This window comes from Fringilla coelebs, assembly GCF_963513975.1.
Source record: "Fringilla coelebs genome assembly, chromosome: 1".
Classification (NCBI taxonomy): domain Eukaryota; kingdom Metazoa; phylum Chordata; class Aves; order Passeriformes; family Fringillidae; genus Fringilla; species Fringilla coelebs.
This window is the reverse complement of record NC_140028.1, coordinates 139,910,132-139,930,485: the sequence shown is the minus strand read 5'-3', so window position 1 is coordinate 139,930,485 and position 20,354 is coordinate 139,910,132.

Genomic DNA, 20,354 nt, shown 5'->3' with positions numbered 1-20,354 from the left:
TTTCTTTTCAGAATCTATTCACAGGCAACACAAGAACTTCACTGCTCTAGTCCAAATGTGCAAGGTTTTAACATTACCTTATCTCTCAATTTTTGCATACCTAAACCATCATTTTGGGTTTTAGGTAAGCATGCTGCTGAGTTGAGACATGTTTAGTGAGTTAAAAACATTCATCTATTTCAGAGCAGTTGGCATCCCCAGATGATGTCTTTCATAATTACACACAAACTCAGTCTTTTCAGTGGCTCTTAGGAAATATTATTATAGCTGGGAAACATTTTGAATTCTACTTTATAACTCACACTTCCCCCTCAGGAAAAAAGTAGTGCAAAATTCAGACCCCTGCAGCTGGGTTGTGTGACTGAAATCACTGCTGGCACACAGGGATGCAGTTTATAGTGTGGAGCTTCAGCCTGGCAGCCAATACCTTTGGCAAGTGTAGGTTCAAAATATTAAGTGCTAATGGGTATTAACAGGAGGGGCAAATTGTAAGCAAGAGAAGATAGCTAAAAATGCCATAGAGTTTTAATTTTTTACTAGAAGAAACTGGTATAACTGTACTGCTTTTTTCTGTTTGTTTGTGCTATGCCTATTGACATGTGTGACCTGCTAGTGTATAGGAAGCCATACAGCTAAGTGGAAACATAATGGTTTCATACATCCCATACATGCCCAATATCAAAGTGCATTTTACCTCTGGTATTGAGTACTACTGGTCATTCTTGCACTAACTGAAAAGGTGTTTCTATGATGTTCTAATTTGTCTTGAGACTGATTGTCTAGTTCTAGAAAAGAAAAGTACCTGCATTTTAGTGTGTTCATACACACAAGGCAACCAGAGCTATGAAAGATACTTAATCACCATAACTTAAACTGTTTGCAAAGTAGTGAGTATCATTACTTTCCATGAGTACATCTCCTTTCCAAATAAACAAAGTACAGAAATTGGTCAGTGGAGAAATAAATTTTATAGACTGATGTCTTTCAGTTATGCTTAAATAGACATTTCTTATCCTTAAAAAAAATTCATTTTAAAAACAACTACTGCAACATAGTATTGATATCGAGCAAATTCTAATAATAAATATAAATTCTTTGTACCCTAAGACAGGTATTTTAGGACTGTCCATGCTTTACAAAATGGTAAGTACTTGAGTTAATTAATCTAAGAGATCACTATGTATGAAAACATATTGTCCAGAAACAATTGTTATTACACTGATTATTTGCTCTTATTACAAATCTGAATTTATCTTTACTTGTTTATGGTAAGTTGTACTGTGCTTCTGAGCTGATAAGAAAATGGCATTTTTCAATTTTGTCAGGGAAAAGAAGAGGAAGGGTCAAAAAAGTGTTTGAGTATAATAAGTTTAAAACAGTGCAAGACATTTGCATGGTTTTAAAGAGAGGGGTGTGAGAAATAGATTTGAAAAGGATTCTTAAACCTGACTGAAAACTCACACAGTCTTGTACATCTGTATGTAAACTGAGATAAGGTGTGCTCACTTGGAAAGGCTATGGAATAGAAATGACATTTTTGAGAGAGAGATTGAACTAGAAACAAGTTTCAAATGATTGCTTTGCAAAAACACCAGATATTTTGGAGAATTGGAACTGTGAAAGATGCATTGTAGCAAGACTATGTGAGGTAAAATAATAGATGATTGGTGTTAGATGTAATAGCAGCATTGTTTGGCAAAAGCTAATAGGCTGAAAAACATTTATAAGGTCTTGTAACCAGGAAATAAGTTGTCTTCTAATAGAATGGCATTGCGTTTTACATCTCTTATGTCTCACTCTTCTATGAGACGGATAACAGATTAAAAACCTTTAAAACCCCTCTCAGTTGCCCCATCTCTGTAGAACTGGGATTTTCCAACAGGGGGGTGAATAAATATGATGGTAAAAGTAACCAAATATCCATATACATATAGATGCTTGGATGTGCATTTGTTCTTATCTCCATTCTGTGGAATTCACAATTGCATCAATAAGGAAGAATATAACAGGCAGCAAAAGCAGAGAGGGAGATAAGAGTCTGGCTGCTTGGCATCTGGCAGTTGTGTTGGTGCTGCTCCCACCAGCTGTCCCAGGAGTACAGCACAAGCCATGAAAGCTCCCTTAGTCTCCCCAGTAAGCCCAACCTTGAATATATATCTGGGAAGTGAAGGACTAAGCCTGAGTAGTACAGAGCAAGCCTAAAGGTCACTTCTAAAACAGATCTAGTAATTTAGGGAATTACTTCCACCATTCATGTCTACACTCTTTAGGATCCCTGACTGAAAGCTAAGTGGTGATTTAAGCAAAACTGAAATACTCACTTGTTAGGTTGTTTTGGCTGGAGTAACAAGCAGCTGGCATGAACACCATCCTAAGTTCTTCCTCCTCAGCTGGGGTGCAGTGCTGGGTGCATGCATTCTGTTACAGTATCAGGTACACAGTACACTTGAACCACTGGCAAACTTGGTGTATGTGAGCCCTTTTCTAGAACTTTTCTAGAGCTTCTGGACTAGCTGGAAATCTCTGATATTTTACAGAGAAGGGCTATACTAGCTTTGTGTGTCCTTCCTTCCACTCTTCCACTGAGATAAATAAAATCACACACCAGTGTTCTGTAAAGTTTGCTCTCCAAGTCTTTGATGCAGTTGTATACCATGAACAGAAAATTATGTGTTTTAGGACTCCAGAAAGTAATGGATAAAATACTTGCCAATGTCTGTGTAGCAAAGGCATCAGTTCTTTCAGTCTGTCTCTTACCAACCAAACATTCGATATATTGGTGTTTACAGGAGCAATGGATCCATAAGGGGATTGTTTGGCATGTTCTCATCTGAAAGAAGCCTTGTTCTTACCATAATTACTGAATGGCAAACACTGTAATTATCACCTTTTGGTGGAAGCTGGTGGTTCTGATGTGTGTCAAACTGACTTTTTCCAGCAGCTGAGAACAGTAGCACTGTTGCTGTCAACAGTCAGTAAAGAGGAGTGATTTGAGGGCAGTCTTGAAACTTGACAGATTGCTGTTGCCTGTCTTTTAATGTTGGTTATATAATCTATAACCTACTTGGTATATATGATTAAAAGTGCAGTGCTTCTCTGGTAGTATTTCATATTATATTGAACAGTTTCAGTTGAGTTTCATAAGATGTACTTGGTCTGTTGTTTTAAAAACTCTACTCATGAGTCCATTTTCATTTCTTCTTTCCAGTCACCAGCTTAATAGAATTTGTGATCATCAAAACCTGAGTTTGAGAGAATAAAAGAAAAAAACCTGAAACTCATGATACTGTGTACTCATCTGTATATTTGAAGCCAGTTCAGGATGTTTTACAAGATTTGTTTTAAGAAATGCCAGGCATTTGGCTCCTTCAGAGTGGTGAGATCCATGGAGTGAGGCGCTGCCTGGAGCTGATCAAAGGAGGATGTCAGTGGGAGGGTATGAACAATCTTTATGCTTTGGAAGCTGATGTAGTGCACAGAATCCAGCACATCGCATTCTCTCCTCAGGGTTTGGTCTCTTTTAAAGAGAGGCACGAGTGGTGATGCTAGTGGGCATTCAAGAAACATGAGACTTGGCCTTTTTGAGTCTGTTCTCATTCTTTCCTTGACCAGAAGAATGCCCCAGTCTTTATCAGTAAGGCAAGCAAGGCCTGTCATCTCTCCTGCATGTGTACAAACTTAAACTGGCTTGAAAGTAAATCAGAAAGGGTGAGCTCTTAGCTCTTTCCCATGGCTTTTTGTGTATTTTTCACTGCAATATTTGAGGGACTAGAAAACAATAATTTAGACAAGGGACGTGTAATTTAGTCATTAATATATTCCTGTGGGAGCTGGGGCTGCGGGTGTGGGCTTCCATCAGTGGGTTGGTAACTGAAGAGCCATCTGCTTCTCAGTGCAGTAGGAAAGTGGCAGTGGCCAGAATTCTGTATCCAATCTGCATCCTCCGTGCTGGTTGATGTTCATAATAGACTTAAGTGATAGCTAATCTAGATAGCAGTAATGAATATTTGAACATTTAAGTTTAGGGGTCATCTCACCATCTGGCAACTCAAAATGACTTGGAAATTGGGCTTTCCAAATGATGTTTACAGGTTTGCCCGTATGTTCTGCCTGACTGCCCTCTGAAGCCATGAAAAGGAGCCATGTGAACCTCATCTGTTGCCTTGTCTCAGTGATTCCAAGTGAAATTCTCCCTTCCCCCAAGTGGGTGTCTGCTGGCACATGTTTTAGTGTGCTGCTAATGGTGTATCTAAGCCTTACTGCAGCCACAAATTGAGGAGAATAGATGTACACCCACAAAACATTCCCTGCTTAAAATCTGAGTCATGGCTGTGAATCAGAGATGTGCCCGTTGCAGCTGGTGAAAGAGATTTGGGAAGATGGAACATTCCTCTTGGGAACAGCAGTAGTCTGATTTTGGGCTAAGGAAACTGTCCATCTGCATGAAAATAGGCTCTAGCATAAAAAAACCTATCCATGGAGAAGACCCCACAAATTAATAGCTGTCATCCATCCTGGAAGAGTTCAAGGATAGACTGGATGGGGCTCTGAGCAGCCTGGTGTAGTGGAAGGCGTCCCTGCCCATGGCAGTGGGATTGGAACTAAGGTGATCTTTAAGGTCTTCTCCAACCAAAACCATTCTATTATTTTTGAGTGACATAATTGAGAAACGCCACTCGCTGCTCCTCAGCCCTCTTTCCTCAAGGCAGTAGCTCTCTCTCTTTCAGAGCACTGGGCATTCAGCTTTTTAAAATGTGTATTTTACAGGACGTGTAGTTTGGCAGATAAGATGGGAAAGAAGCAGAGCCTGTGAGCACCCCTGGTATTAGCGCAGTGGGGAGGGACGGGTGATGGGGACGTGCTCCGGCCCTGAGTGTGGAGTTTTGCATGTGGACTGGCAGACCCTCTTTATTCTTTCCCACACCCAGGCACAACCTTTGAAATGCAGACTTGACAGGCAGAGCTGGAATATCTGCTCCTTGCCTTCCTGGTAGGGTTCCCGTGCGCTAAGGGCCGCATGTCGGGACAAGCCTGGCTTTGGCAGCAGAGCCCGTGGGGAGCGGGAGCTCCGTCACCCTTTGGGCAGCGGGAAGGCGCAGAGACACGGCCCTGGGCATTCGCAGGGGCAAAGGAGGCTGTGAGCTGTGGGGACTTAATTTTAATATAGGGACAAAGATCAGAAACTGGCATAAAAACGCCAGGAAGCATGGGATAAACTTCTTAATGGTGTATTAACTGAGGTGGCTCAGGAAACTGTAGGTTATGTGGGTCATCTACAATGATAAAGAGGAAAATATGACAGGTAAAATACTGGTTTATGCTTGGATTTGCCTTTGACTTTTTTCCTTTTTTTTTTTTTTTTTTTGGTTGTTGGTTTATAAATCCTTCTGTAACACCAATACAGGCTTTTGAAAAGATCTTCAAGAAGTTTGTTTTGAAAGAGAATTTTGTGGAATATTTAATCCACATTTCCTGTCGATGTGCACTCTGGGCTTTGCATCCTTCAGAATTCCCTTCCACACTGTCTGAAATTGTGGCCATTGTGCTGTTGCATCTCTGCAGCAGTGGTTGGCTGCCTGAGCTCCAGACATGGGAAAGCTTTTTCTCTTTGCAGGGGCTGTTCTTGCTGCATCCACCTCCTCACATTGACCAGCTCCTTTCATGCCATACCTTCTAGGCTCTACATTTTGTACATGACAATTGTACGTAGAACATTTTGTATGTGACACTTGTACATAGCACCTTAACACGTCTTTAAAATCTGTACCTATGTCAAAAGTTTCTACTGCTCTGTCTGCTTCTGTAGCAAGTGGTTTGGCCTAACCTTCCTTAGAATGTGGTTTTATTAATGTGTCGCACTTATGTGAGCTCTTGGATACCTAAACCAGGTTTTCTTTGGGAGTTTGCTATGGTTGTGTCTGGTTTTTTAATTATGAAACTAAAAATCCCAATAAGCCCTGTCCACACAGACTAAAGTTTTGATACCACTCCTACAGGGCACTGAAAACCAGCATTTAGTGCTTCATGTGCTAGAGAGTAGTATTTTGAATAAACTTTTTGTTGTCCTTAGAAATCCTTTGTGGGATATGTTGTTAATTTTTGAGTGCATAAAATGCTTGTGAAAACTCCCACTCTAGCTATGAGCTGGTTAAAGTATGGACAACATAAATGCAAACTCCTTTTCAAGCTGTCACCTGTGGTAATGGAGGAAGCAACTGTGACAGAACATCTCTGTATTCAGACTCTGCTGGAGGCTACAAAGGCTTTCCAAAATTTTAGAGCAGTCACATTTCATGACTACTTCTCTAAAATCAATAGTTTTATGTTATGTTGCAGCATGGAGGGGAACTGTCCTTCTACTGTTCTGCTTTTGCACAACGAGATTGTTCTTTACTCAACAGGGACATTGGCTGATTGCGAAAATTTGGGGAAGGTGACAGAAAGCTATCAAACCTGCTTTTAGTAGTTCTCATCTTCCCTGGAGCCACTACCCCTGCTGGCTCCGAGCGGCAGAATTCATTGTGGCTGTGGGACACGTGGGTGCTTTCCTCGAAGTGTTACTGCAGGTTCTCTGCTGGTTTAAGGACTTCCCACCCCTAGAGACCAGGGTGTGACCAGTGTGGCCATACGTTCTGCTGAAAAGGTGGAATACTGGGAAGACAGATATGCAGAAATGGAATTGTATTGCTTCTCCCTGGTCAGATCGAGGTCAGTCCGAGGTGCCCGAGCCTGTCGGTGGAGTAGGGGTCCCCCTGCAGCCTCCTGCCAGCAGAGGTAGCTGCGGCTGCTGAGCTGGGCAGGGGAGCCTCGCTCGCTGCTGCGGGTCCCAGCGGCAGCAGCCGGCTCTTCCTAGCTGTGTTCCAGGAGGGGGAACCCTCTCCATGATGGACCCCGGATTTAGCAGCTGCTGCAGCAGGGTGAGCTGCCCGGGACCCAGCACGGAGATCTTGGAGGGCTCAGGACACGAACGGAGTGAAACTTGTGCGCACACGCTTGGAAGATGGAAAGACAAACTCCTGCTGCTGCCATGCTCTTAAGATTTTGGGTAATGGGGTTGGTATTCATGGACGGTCCTGTGCAGGCCCGGGAACTGGACTTCAGTAATCCTTGTGGGGCCCTTCCAGCTCAGGATATTCTGGGATTTCAATGTTCCTAATGAGTATCAGGACCGGCTCTGATGCATTTCTGCTGAGACAGCTGCAACCCTTTAGCAAATTTGGGTAGGAGGGGAAAAAGGGGAAGGTGCTTTGCATCTCAATCGAGTGCCTTCTCCATGCAAGGACAAAACATCTGGCAGAAAAATGTACTTTGCTTTTCCATTGGAATCCTGGCTAGAGGTAACCATTTGTTGTTGTAGGAAGAGGAGGCTGGGGGAGTACTGCAGCTTTTGGAAGGTGTCGATCATCCTCTTGCCAAGACCAGAGAGAGAGAGAGAAGGGCTAAGAAACAAGATAGGTGTGAAGCTGTTCACAGACAAATTGGTTAAAGTAGAAGGGCCCTAGAAAGGTGGGGCAACATAGAGTTTTGGGGTATAAGGGTGCATGGAATGGAAGAATAGGCAGATGCAGAGATAACAGTGCAGGAATATGTTGCGTATTTTGATATGTGATGCATAATTTTGTCTCAGGCAGGAGAAATTCCTAACCTACAATTCACCAGCTGGGTAGTTTTTAAGCACAAGTAGTAACCAATTAGGAGCTTAAGGTCTCATTCCCCATAATTTACTCATCTCTTAATATCCTCATTCCTTGTGTTCCTGTTAGCTGCTTCCTCAATCCCAAACCTTCTTTCTTTGAGTTTTGTGTGGGTTATCTGATGGTGTGAGTCTCTGAAGCTGTATTGACTCTAAAGGGCTCCTCATCTGAGGATGTTGCATGTCAGTTAAAGGGGGGATCTAAACTTGGCTTAAGGAAGAAGCTGGAAATAGTGAAAGCAATGAGAGTTGCAGGTACAGATACCAAACTTTCTTTCCCAACCTTTTGAAATGGCTTAGCAATGCTGTTATGTGAGTTCCAAGTGAGCAGGAGAGAATGGGAGAAGCCCTGAAGCAGAGAAATGGATTGGGAATGGAGCCAGAAATCTATACTTGTCTTAGCATTTGAAACAGGCTGCAGCTAACTGGGGAAGGGGGAGGTGTGACAGTAGAAAATGGGTATAATAAATCCTGTTATTTGAAGGCTGGTCCTGCACCACTTAATGCCTTCTTACTTGTTTTGAGATTTTCTGTCTGAAAGCTGTTTGCTTTTTTTTTTCCCCCTGAAGTCTTTATGGGTTTGTGGTTTTTTCCTATTTTTTTTGTGGCAGAAACAAATGGTAAGAAAGGATTTTTAGATGCTTGGGTATAGTAATCTGGTTGGAATAGATTGGGCAATCCCATAGTAAGAAGATTTAGATATTTTAACCTTTTATATTACAGAATACTTGTCTTCATAGATTCATCACCATGGTAGGTGGTGCTATGGATCTGAAGAAATGTGAGGACTCATCTGGGAGCAGAAGGCACAATTTGCCCCAGGCAGCCAGGACATGAGAGTGTGCTTTCAGTCTGGCCTGGTGGGGTCCTGAATTCCCTTGTGTTTGGCAGCTCCAGTAGCAGGGTTGGAGAGGCCTCACTCCCAGGTGAACCTTAGCAAGGTGCCCCAAGAGGCTGCTTTGGATTACCTTGGGCTCTGTGTAGGGAACTGAGCCTGGGTCTTCTTCCTGGGTGTGTGCTCTCACCCCCAGGCTATTAAATAGAAGGGATAGGTGAGAAGGTTGCTGGCTTCCTTTGGCTCTATTTTAAAAGGAAGTATCTGCCATCAGTGCACTTCATGGGGTGCCTAATCTTGTTGTGTGTTCTGAAAACACCCTTCAGACAGAGCCCCTTAGGGGACATTGGGCTCTGGAGCCTGCTCAGGCTGCAGTGCTGAGCTGTTGGGCCCTGCTGAGACTGAGGCAGTTCTGGGCATGCACAGAGTGAGACATCACGTCTCCGGAACGTCTGGAAATCAAAAGTAAGGTGCGTCTGTGGGTGAAATTTCAGGATCACGGTTTTTGTCACTATTGGGTTTAGCTTGATAATATGGTTCAGTATTTTAATTTTGAATAAACCTTGACCTAATAAAGTCAATCTCCATCTCTGTGAGAAGCAGGGATTTTTTTTTTCTTTAATAACTTGAAGCAAAGGTTGAGCATATTTTCATGGGCAACCCCATTGTTGGATTAGTGCCCTCATTCAGTCAGAGCGTGCAAAACACAAACCCTAGGCAGAGCTGAACTACAAAGCAGAGGAGATTTTCACAATGCTAAATGGAGTGAAAGCACCAGGGGAAAAATATCTGAAATCCTCTTATATGATTATTAAAACAAAAATACACACACACACATGAAACTAGCAAAGTCTTAGGCTGGGGTGCCACAGGGAACTGGCAAGAGAACAGCCTGTTCTAGTGGGATGCTTTGTTTGATATTAGATGGAAGCTGTAACAAAGCAAATATCCCAGGGCTGCTTGTAGGTCTCTGTGGAGGAACTGACCATGAGTCTATTGGCCCCTTTCTCCTTCCACAGCTGATCCCCCAGCTACCTTCCAGCTCTCAGCACTACCCCTCTCTAGTCACATCTTCCCTCTTTTTTCCCTTCAGGTTCCTAACCCTCATGAGGTGAATTTCTGGGCCTTTCCACACAAATATCCTTTGTCATCCACAGCTGCACCCATGTCTGTGGATTCCACAGGATTAGCATTCTCTCTTGGGCATCTTGCTTGCTTGCACTGGCCTTCTGTGCACACACGTTTTTAGCACTACCAAGTGACATCAGTATGTGCATCTTCACCAGAGTCCAGCTAGCATTACTGCAGACTTTTAGAAATGGATTAAAAAGTCTTTAGGAGCACAACCTTATTTTCTGGCTCCTTTCTTTAGCAGCTGTTCAAAGCATCCCTTTTCAACAAGAATGGTGGCATTAATAACAGTAGGTTCCATAGTGGGAGACTGGGTTGCTGAAGTTGTGTGAAGCTGTCTGATGGCACTGCACAGTTTACATTTCAGGCTACATTTCCCATTCATGCTGCTCTCCACTGTGCTGTATGGAACCTTACAGGTGAGGAATTACTTTAATTTTGTGGAAATTGCATCTAGTTTATGGGACTGAGGCCAGTGATTATACTCAGAAGATGAAATACAGTGTAATGAAATGAGCATGCATAAAATTGCATGAGAATATGAATTCCTAGGTGAGAGGAGCTAAAGGGAAAATAGAGAGGATGAAGCTGAATGGCAGAATGAATACCATTAGATTTGCCAGGCTGGGTTCATATGCATTCTCTTTCCCAAAAGGAAATGGATAGGTAGAGGAGAGAATTTGGCCTCCAGGCTTTAATCAGAAACGTGTTAGGCAAATCATGAAGATTTGATAAGAAACATCTATCAGGTGCTGCAATAATGAATGACCTTGCTCTGCCACATGCCTGCTGGTGGCTTGGAGCATGGTGGCAATCCCTGAGTGTCTTTACTCCTCTGGATGTTCCCAAGAGCAGAAGGAAGCCATGGTGGCTGCCCAGCTGGAGAAGGTGGCAATGACTCAGGCTTGGCCTCTTGGATCTGCTGCCAGCATGCAAAAACCCCAGCAATGAGTATGTTAATTCTTACTGTGGATGAAAAGTCCATGCTGATACCTGAGCCCATCCTGGTTTTGGAACCACTGGTAGTGAACCATTAATGTGAGCCAAAGCTCTCTCCTGGCTTAGCTGTGTGTTGGGTTTCTCCTTTGGTGCAGCCTTGCCAGGAGGAGCTCCTGGTGGCTCTGCTGCTGTGACTGTCAGCTACAAGGACACGAGAGGCTGGTCCTGAGCTCTGACCTGCTTGGGAGAAGAGCTGTAGGACTGTAGAGTCTCCTTGAGCACCTCAGGGTTTTAAGGTATATACTTTGGTTTTAAAATATTTGAAGGATAAATATGAACAAGGAGGAGGGGGGGAGCATAAACAACATATTAACAATCTGGGGACATAAAAAAGCTACAGTAAGGGATGGTTGGGTGAACCAAAAGAAAATTTCAAGCTGAACATGAGGACAACCTTCCTTACCATGATTTCTAACTGTGCAAGAGCATTCCAGCATTTTGGATGCTTAGACCTAGAATGTAACAAACAGTAAGAATGCAACTCAAGAAAGGCATTTGGCAGAGTTGAGTGAACTAGATCTCTACCATTTCTAATATATTTTGACTGAGATGCTGCAGGAGAACATCCACAGAGCTCTGAGAAGCTTTATTCTTTGTCCTTTGCAGATATTACATGCAAGATCAAAAAGAAATTAGATTCATTGTCTTAAATAAAATTACCCTTGTTTGTGTCTTTCTAAATGGGCTGCAGAATAGTTGCAGCTATTTAGAGAATTCAATTATTTTCTAAATCTCTATTGAAAGCAAAAGCCTCTCCTTTAATTATTTAGGTTTTGTTTTATTGAGTAGACAGTTTATAGTCATAAACAGTTTTGCATTTAATGACAAACTTTGAAACTCAATGTGTAGGAATTGTTAAAATTTGTGTTTGTTGAATTAATATAACCTTTCATCTAGGAAAAAAAAATCCATTATTTTAGCAGAATGTATAATCCTTTTTTTGATGTCAAGAGCTGTCTAACTTCAGAAGTCTGGAGTGTAAAGGTTTGCACCTGAGTTACTCATCTTCTATACTTGTATAGTCAATAGGAAAAAGGAGGTACTTTGTGGTTTCCTCTGAGCTGTTCTGGCTCCTTTCAGAGCATAAATGCTCCAGAGATGCTGCTGAGTGGATCTCTGCCGCGGTGAGAGGAGTGCTGAATCAAGAGGTTACTCACAGACACCTACATTTATGTAGATGAATGCTGTGCTGGAAGCTTGGCCATGGGGAATGCTGTGAGGGCAAAAACAAGGCTGGGACAAAAACTTGGAAAGGACCTTGCAATTTCTCTGAGCATTTGGGAATGTTTGGGGTTGGAACAAGACCCAGGAGCAGCTGTGGGAAATCAATTATCAGGATGCTGTTAGAAGAGGGAGCTTATTGGGATTGGCTTTGGTTGTGGGGGTTGGACATGTAGGAGAGGACTGAGCTGACAGACTGAGCCTGCTCCTCCCAGGGCTCAAGGCAGTAATCCTTCATGAAGCTCAGGCTGCTGCTGCTGCCTCGATTACTGTGAGATAAAGCTCTGTTCTTTGAGCTAATGGAATAATGCAATTAGGGCAAGGCACTGCCCATAAACTCTTATCCTTTAAAGGGCTGGTTGACAATGAAAAAGAAGCCCCTGCCATGCCAGGTACAGAACCTGCCTGACCGAGCCTTGCTGTGCTGGAGGGACACCATGGTGTACCTGCCCATGGCTCTGGGCTGGCAAGGACAGATCTGTGGGCAGGAATTAGGGAGGAGGTGGGAGCAGAGGAGAGGAGAGCTTCACAGGGGTCATAGCTGTGAATGGTGTGGAAATGATGAGCAGGGATTGAGTTCTTTTCAACAAAAGCTATGGGACACCAAATGAAGCTAGCAGGAGCCAGGCTAAAAGCAATAAATAGTCAAGTGGATTTTCATAGGATGGGTAATTGAGTGGTTAGACACTTTGCCTAAAGGATGTTGTGACTGCTGAAAGCTCTTGTGGCTCAGGAGGAGACTAGACAAGTTTATGGAACTCTGTGAAGGGCTACTAATACCAAAGAAGCCACATCTAGCCTAGAAGTCCCTGAAAAGGCCTGGAGACAGGGACTATACTGGCAGAAGTACATATTCTCACACTCCTATCTGGGCTAGTGCTTAAGGAGTGAAGGTACTGGGTTATAGAGGGACCTTAGTGCTGGCTTGTGCAACCCCTCTTAAGTGTTCTCTCACCTTCAGAAAATTATTTAATCTTCTTTAAGTTGGTAACGTTTTTTTCAGAGCAACTTTTCATGTTCTTCATACTATAGAACCATGTTTTCTTTTCCTGTCATGTTATAATAATTATTTGTTTTGCTGGCTTTACTTATATTTATTTTTAAAATGAGATATTCATCTCAGGGGAACAAAACTCATTAAAAAAAAACCTTATTCATGCCAAAGCACTTCTGGGAGATCTGTTTTTGTACTTTAGAAGATGCAAAAGTAAATTTAACTCGCTGAGGTCAGGCTTTCATCTTGTTTTCCAAAATAAGCTACAAAGAGCTGTTTACATTATTGTTACAAAGCAATGTGTGCATCGACAGCCTTCAGCTTTCTGTCCTGCCTACTGGGCTCCTTTGCCATCTCCATGGGGAAAACAGGGTGGGAGGGTGCAGAGATGAACATGAATTCATGGGAAGTGAGGGCTGATAGCATGGCTACAGCACATGGATGAAGGAAGAATCTGTCAAATCTGTATCATTAATCTGTTTTCATGATGGGAAGAGCTGAGTTGGAAGATCTGTTTCTAATATTTTGAATATGGTGTGTAATTGTTGTTATGCAACTACAATTGTAAAATCCTGGGCAATTGTCTCAAAATGAAACTGTTTCTGAATGTTCAGATTTGAACCCTTGTAAAAGAGATGCTGGGTACTCACACAAAGCTCTGCAGTCCCTGGATGTCTGTTTTGGATGGGCAAATCCTCTATGAAGTGCAAAATTCTCTGGCAGTGAGCTGCTTGCATTTCTGGTTGGGAATCTAAAAATCAGCATATTCTCAGCAGCTTTGGCCTTTGTCATCCTCTGCTTCACAGACCCACTGAGAAATGGGTAATCTTATCTGCTCAGCTCAGGGTTATTGAGAAGAAAAGCCAATATTCACAAAGTTTTTGTAAATGATTGCCTGATATCATGCCTGGTGCAGACACCTAGAGCAGTGTAAGGAGGGTTTGGGACTCTGCAGTGAATGTCCCTTTTGTGACACAATAAGTATTTGGTGCCTCAGGGATCCAGTGACAAGATGACCATGTGGCTGTCAATCTCAGTTCTACTCGCATTTGTGCTTTTTTTGTGGCAGCACTGTTACACTTTATTCCCTCTGCCGCCTTTCAGAAATGAACATTGTCCAGGCATTTGAAAATGGCACCTTGAGAAAAGCCCTGTCCTTCCCATGGGCATGGATGCACAGAGGGCTTTTCTCAGTGAAGCCTTTAGGGATTTAAAATACCTCTTTGATGGAGTGAAGGTGCTCACACTGTTGAAGTGGAAAGGTGTTGATTTTAGCAGTAAGGGGAGCTGTATAAATGCACAGGCAGTGCGAGCACACCCAAGTCAGAAAGAAACAAACCACGAGAAGCCAAACCAAACCTATACTTGTCATGAGTTAAAAGCTCTCCTCAAAGAGTGCAGTGAGCTTTTGTCCTTGGTGGCAGCAGCTAATAACATACAGTGGTGACTGATACCTGAAAAAATGACCCTGTGTAAGGAAGGTTCCAGCAGAGTGTGTGCCCTGAGCTGTTGTCACAACCCGCTGGCACTCCTCACTCCCACAGGCAGTGTTACATTACTCACTCTGGAAATCAGGCAAGGAGAAATAAAGACCAACCACTGTCCTGGAAAGCAAATGTTCATTTCTCCTTTCCCTGGTGGAGAACATTTTCTGCCTGGTCAGTAGATGCCAAAATTAGCAGGGAATGTGTAGGGTGAGCTGAGTAATCTCCAGAGGGAAATGCCTTTGGTGTGACAGCAGAAAGCCAGGATGAAAATTGAGGTTGGTCCCTGCAGTGTTGTGCTGTGTGAGATGCAGGAGCCTGCTCCCAGCACTGCTGCTCCTCCAGTGTCCTCCCTGCAGGAATGCAAACCCCCAGGTGATGCAGGGTGAGACAATCGTGCAGACTGAACCTCAAATCTCTGGGTTTAAGGCTCCCATTTGTGTTATTTTCTCTTGCACTTTATTTAGTGTGTGAGTACTGAGCCAATTAACTATAAATTCCTGAAAATAACTTTTGAAAAGATCTGGCTTGTCTTTTTGGCTGTCAAAAATAGACATGATGCATAGTTTTAAAGTCAGCTGAATGTATTACTGAAAGGATTAGAATCATTCCAAATTTTTGAAGATGAGTAAGAAAATTACCCTTTTTTTTTTCCAAATTGATTCTCTAGCAACAGCAGTTTGAATCAATATGGTGAAAAGTTTCTATTCATCTTCATAGTTTTTGGACTGCAGTTTTTCCTGGTTTTGAAGTAGCAATCAGTGAGACTGTAGTAGATGCCATGTATAGTCCAGACTCCACTCCATACTCTTGTCCTCTGAGGCTCATGGAAAACACATGGACTTGCTGCCCAGAGATTTACCAGATGCCATGATCATTCACCTTGTGAGACTTTTGTGTACCCTGCAGAGCTCTTACTTTCTCTCAGACTTTGTTATTCTTTATACAATTATATCAGGCAAGTTGACATAACAAAAACAGATTTAAGGCCAAGAAATGAGATTGTTCAGTCCACTGAACCATTGCTTTAATTCCTCCTCACCACCCACCTGCTACTCTTTGCCTTATTTTCTTGTTTTGCTGCACAGCCACAGGCTGAGGTTCATGCTTAGTCGAAATAGTTTAAAAAAAAAAAAAAACAAAACCATGAGCTGGACATTGCTAAAAAACCTCCCAAACCTGCTTAAGCAGGTCCCTACAATCTCAGTAGGATTGTCACTGGGCTATTGGGTTTTACTTTAGGCTGAAGTGATGCAATCTGGTGGAGAACATTGGCTTTCAGATCCATATCTTGCTGTCAGAAGTATTTCTATCAGGAGTGCATCCTGCTCACAGACAGGAAAGCGCAGACTCCTCACCAGCACCAGGAGCATCTGGGACTGACCCTTCAGAGGGAATTTGGATTAGCAGCCTGTGATATTCCATTCTTTGGGAAAGGTGAATGCTGGCTGGTTTTGTGCAAAGGAAAGTGAACTGTATTCAAAGGCAAATCAAGATGTTCTCTGTGTTTGAAAAACAAAAGAACACTAAAACAACCCCTGAAAGCACTACAGTAAGCAAACAAGAAAAACTTACAGCAGATAAGGTGTAGTAGGCCAACCCTCTTGTGGGAGATGAGACCTTTTGGATAGAGTTACACAAACAAATAAACCATAAAACCTGTCTGCAGTTAGGCAGTACAGGTTCAGTGATTACTCAAAAATATTTGGTTTTTGAATTCTCCCTGCTGGTGTCATTTTGCTGATGCAACACTGAAGTCTCAGTGTTCAGAAGTCTTAAAAAGATCTTATATCAAATACAAATGGAAAGCAGAGGGTGCTATAATTCACCTGCAGCCCCTGCAGTCATGCTCCATGAGATAGTCTGGAATTCCTCAGCAGAGACCCTGAAGCTGCCATTCAGCTCATCTGATGATCCTGATATGCTGAAAACATTATTCAAAATATTCAGATCTAGATATGTGATTAGTTTGAAGGTGAGCATTTTTTCAGCCAGATCATTTATTTCCATGTAGTTTGTATCATTCTGTCTCTAGACTGTGATTTTTTCCAGGTCTGCCACGCACTGTGTGAGGGTACCTGAGGCCTGTGGTTCACCAGTTGCTGTGCAGGGTATAAATCAGGGGAAGGTTGTTTTTGGAACTGGACTTCTCTAGGGGAGACTCTTGGAGCTACACTTGATAGCTGAATTCTTCTGTTTAAATCCAAGGGCCACACAGCATTGGGTGCTTGGTGCTGCCTGGCAGGGCAAGAGGAAAGAGCAGCAAGGTGCTGTGGCAGCTGGCTGTGGGCTTGAGTTCATCACAGCCTGCTCTGATTGATCAAGGGTAGCATGGTTAATAACTCTGGTAATGACACACTGGGGCACTCACCCTTCAGAGCCAGTAGTAAACAAATATCCAGGTGCACACATCCTTTGCTCCAAATTATCTACAGTTATAAGCATACCTTTGAGTGATGTATACATGGTTCACACTTTTAAAACCCACCCACTTCTGTGTAGTGCTGCAACCCATGGAAGTAGGAATCTTGTCCATAGTGGTGTCAGCTCTCCTCTGATTTCCAGCTGAGGTGTTGAAATGACAGACAATGTAAAAGCAGTCAGAAAAACCAGTTCCTGATTGTCTCATTATCATCTTTCTTTTCCCTGTGCTAATCAGACTTTCACTAGTCATCCTTTCAGCAGTCACCCCGAGTTCTCCCTCTGGCTTCTTTTCATAATCCCATCCTATTACTGAAATTTGAGAGTCAAAACTAGGCTGCTGATGTTGGCATCTCTGCTATCAACTTTGTTTCAGGAGTCTAAAACAAGGTGTCATCTTTGTCTTCTTGCTGCTCTTGAAGGTATACATCAATCATGTGTCAATTCCTTTGGTGGATATGTACAAATTTCCTTCTGTTCTTTGTGCCCAAACTACCAAAATCTTTATCTGAGCATCTTGTCCAAAGTCCTGTTACCTTCCTCCACCGAGGATGGACTTTATGTCTGGCTGCTAAGTTAATCTTACATCTCTCCAGCACCAAAATGGAGAAGTTTTTCTCCTGCTGATTCCTGCTGATTCCTTCCCCTTCCTTGCCCCATTCTGGCCCCTGCCAGACCCTGGGTTCAGCCTGACAGCTCTCTACTGCTGCTTGCTGGATTAGCTTTCTGCCTGTTTAGGGAGCTGAATATTCTGACCCTGGGGTTCAGCAAGCACTGCAGCCAAGGCAAAGCAGGGGGCAGCAGCAAGGAATGAGAATGTGCAAAGTGGAAGAATGCTTTCAGACTGAGGATTACGAGCCCAGCTAAAGCCCTGCTTTGAACTTTACCTTCATCCTCACGGGGTGGAGTTTCCCAGCTTGTCTCCTTGCCTGTCACTTCGGGCACATTCCTTCCTAACGTTTCTTTCTTGTTTCAGCATACAAAGTTTAAGCTTCTTGTCTTCACCTAGAATGCCTTCAGAGTTCTCCTCCTCTCTGTTATCTTCTCCTGTCCTAACCCATAACTTTCATTTTACTTTCATTCTCCACCCACTTGCGTTTTTTTTTTTTTTAATAGAGACATGTGTATGCGTATATATGCACACACATTTGTTTCATGTTTGTCTATATATGCAAAGATCCCTTCCCCAGCTCATCAGCAAGATGAAAACACTGTCCCCAAAATATGCATCTTTCTATGAAAATAATTAATAACCATAATGTAGGACAAATGAAAGAAGCTACTTGTTATGGTTTAGATGGGTAAGGAGAGTAACAATTATTTAGTTTAAATACTCAGTAACTCTCCTCAAATCTCTTTTATCTTAAAGAGGCAATTTTGTGCAACAGGGATTGTGTATTGAATGTATTTTTTGGGCCCATTACACAGTAGGCACCTGACTGTAATGCTTGTAGCCAAGCAGAAATATTTCATAACTACAAAAATAAATCAAGGAAGTCAAAATGACACCTGTCTTCAGTGCTTGAAAACAGAAAATAATTGAAAGTATTTTTTAATGTTTGGCTTTTCTGAAAAATTATTTTGCATTTTATTGGTTTTTGGTGGGTTTTTTTTTTTGCCTGACCTAAGCAGCAGCAACAGTCTGTGCTGGCAGCAGTGGAGGTGTTCCCATCAGACAAGTTTTCAAAATAGAACTGCCACAGGAATTCCAGCTGTCACCCTCCTCTCAATGTGGCCTTTGTTGGCAATGCTCTGGAGAGTATCTTCAGCTTCTCATTTAGGAGAGGTGGTGGTTGCCAGAGAAACCCCTCACTGATGCCTTGTCCCATTACTTGTTACATAAAATACATTAGTCAGTGTGTATCACAGATCAAAGCATGGGTGGTTGCCAAAAATTTTGAAAATAATTTTGTCAAGAATTCTGAAAAAAAGTACAGATACAAAAGAAAAGATGGGCAGCATTCAGGTAAATTCAGATTTGACCTGGCCTTCATGAGGGGCACAGCGGCAGAAGTAGAAATATGGAAGCTTCCATTCATAATGCTCATCTCTGAGGCTGTCAGGGCCTCTGAGCAGGGACTGGGTCACCTTAATGGGTTGGGTAAATTCCTTGGCTGTCTTTTGTATATCCCATGTACTGTAGTATGCATTATCTAGCAGCAGGAGTCTTTTGTATGACTTTCACTGGGTAATTGAGTGTGTGTGGGGTCAAATATTTGAGAATATCCATCAGCTTCTTTCCCTGAACAAGGCAGGAATAGAGTGCCAGCAGGCAGCTGCCCAGCTGGGACTCTCTGCTCCCTTCTCCCTGACACCCCACCAATGGAGCCCATTATTTACTTTCTGGGGCCTGGGCAATGTACTTTTTTTTTTCCCTCACTATTTTATACCACTTGTGTTGTAACTCTGATAGTTAGGCTTGTAAAAGAAGGAAGGTTTGTAACTGCAAGAAATATGTGTGATTAGATCAGCTGATATAAAATGTGGTCAAGCTTTCCAGTTTGCATGCATTTCAGCAAGTCTGATGCAGATAACACTGGAAAACCATTATTCCCAGGCTGCTGATATATCTGTTGGAGCAGCAAAACAGATCTAGGAGTCCTTCACCCTTCTAGAGCTTCTCACTCCGCCCCCATCCCTGCATCAGCTATTGCCTCAGAATGGGACTATACTGTAAAGCTAGGGAAGTCTGCAGGTCATTTTGAAGTAACCAAACAAAAGAAAAATAATCTGTAATTATGTTAATGAATTAGTCTGTTTGTTGGAGAAGTGATTTTACCAGTGAGGTTTCAGTACCAGGAGAGCTGACAGATTGAAATGAAGAAAAAGCATTTGCAGCACAGGAACAAGACAACAGAGATGAGATGCTGAGAGAATTGCAATGAATATAAACTTTATGCCCCTATTTATTCTCTACTATTCAATAAATCATATTATAGTCATATTTAAACCTAAATGTTTTGTAAGTCTCTCTTCAGAGTCAGATGTGAGAAGGAGTTACTGTTTTGTGCTATGTCTTGGGGAGGGGTAAATGATAACTCTGCTTTTTATTTATCAGTTTCATGAGTTTGTTTTGGCATGGAGAGGTTGACAGGTTTACCCCTGTGTGCTCTCTGAGGAGCTCTGGCACACTGCATGATGTGCATCATGTGCTGGTTGTAAAGTCTGGAACAGGAGTATTTCTTGTAGACCCTCTGGGGGCAGGCTGGCAGCTTTTGCATTTCTGATTCTGGCAAGATGTGCTTGTATTCAGTCCTCTGATCCTTTCCTTTTTATTATTTTTTTTTAAGTCCAAAAGATTGAGTGTTGGCTTGAGAGCTCTGAGATTGGATTCTGGGGAAAGATCTATCAAGGATGCCTTTCTTCCCTAATAGGCTGCATTTCTCTTCCATGTGACTGCCAGTTTGAGGCAATATGTGACAAACACAAGTGTCTTGTTAGTGGGAGTTTTCTTACTGTATGTGGTGCTTGCTAGAGAATGAGCCTAATTACTGCTTGTATTTCTCATGCTCTGACATGAAGGTAGCATTTGTGCCTATCAGCTTTGGGGTATTTAAGCCAAAGTACTGCTGTAAG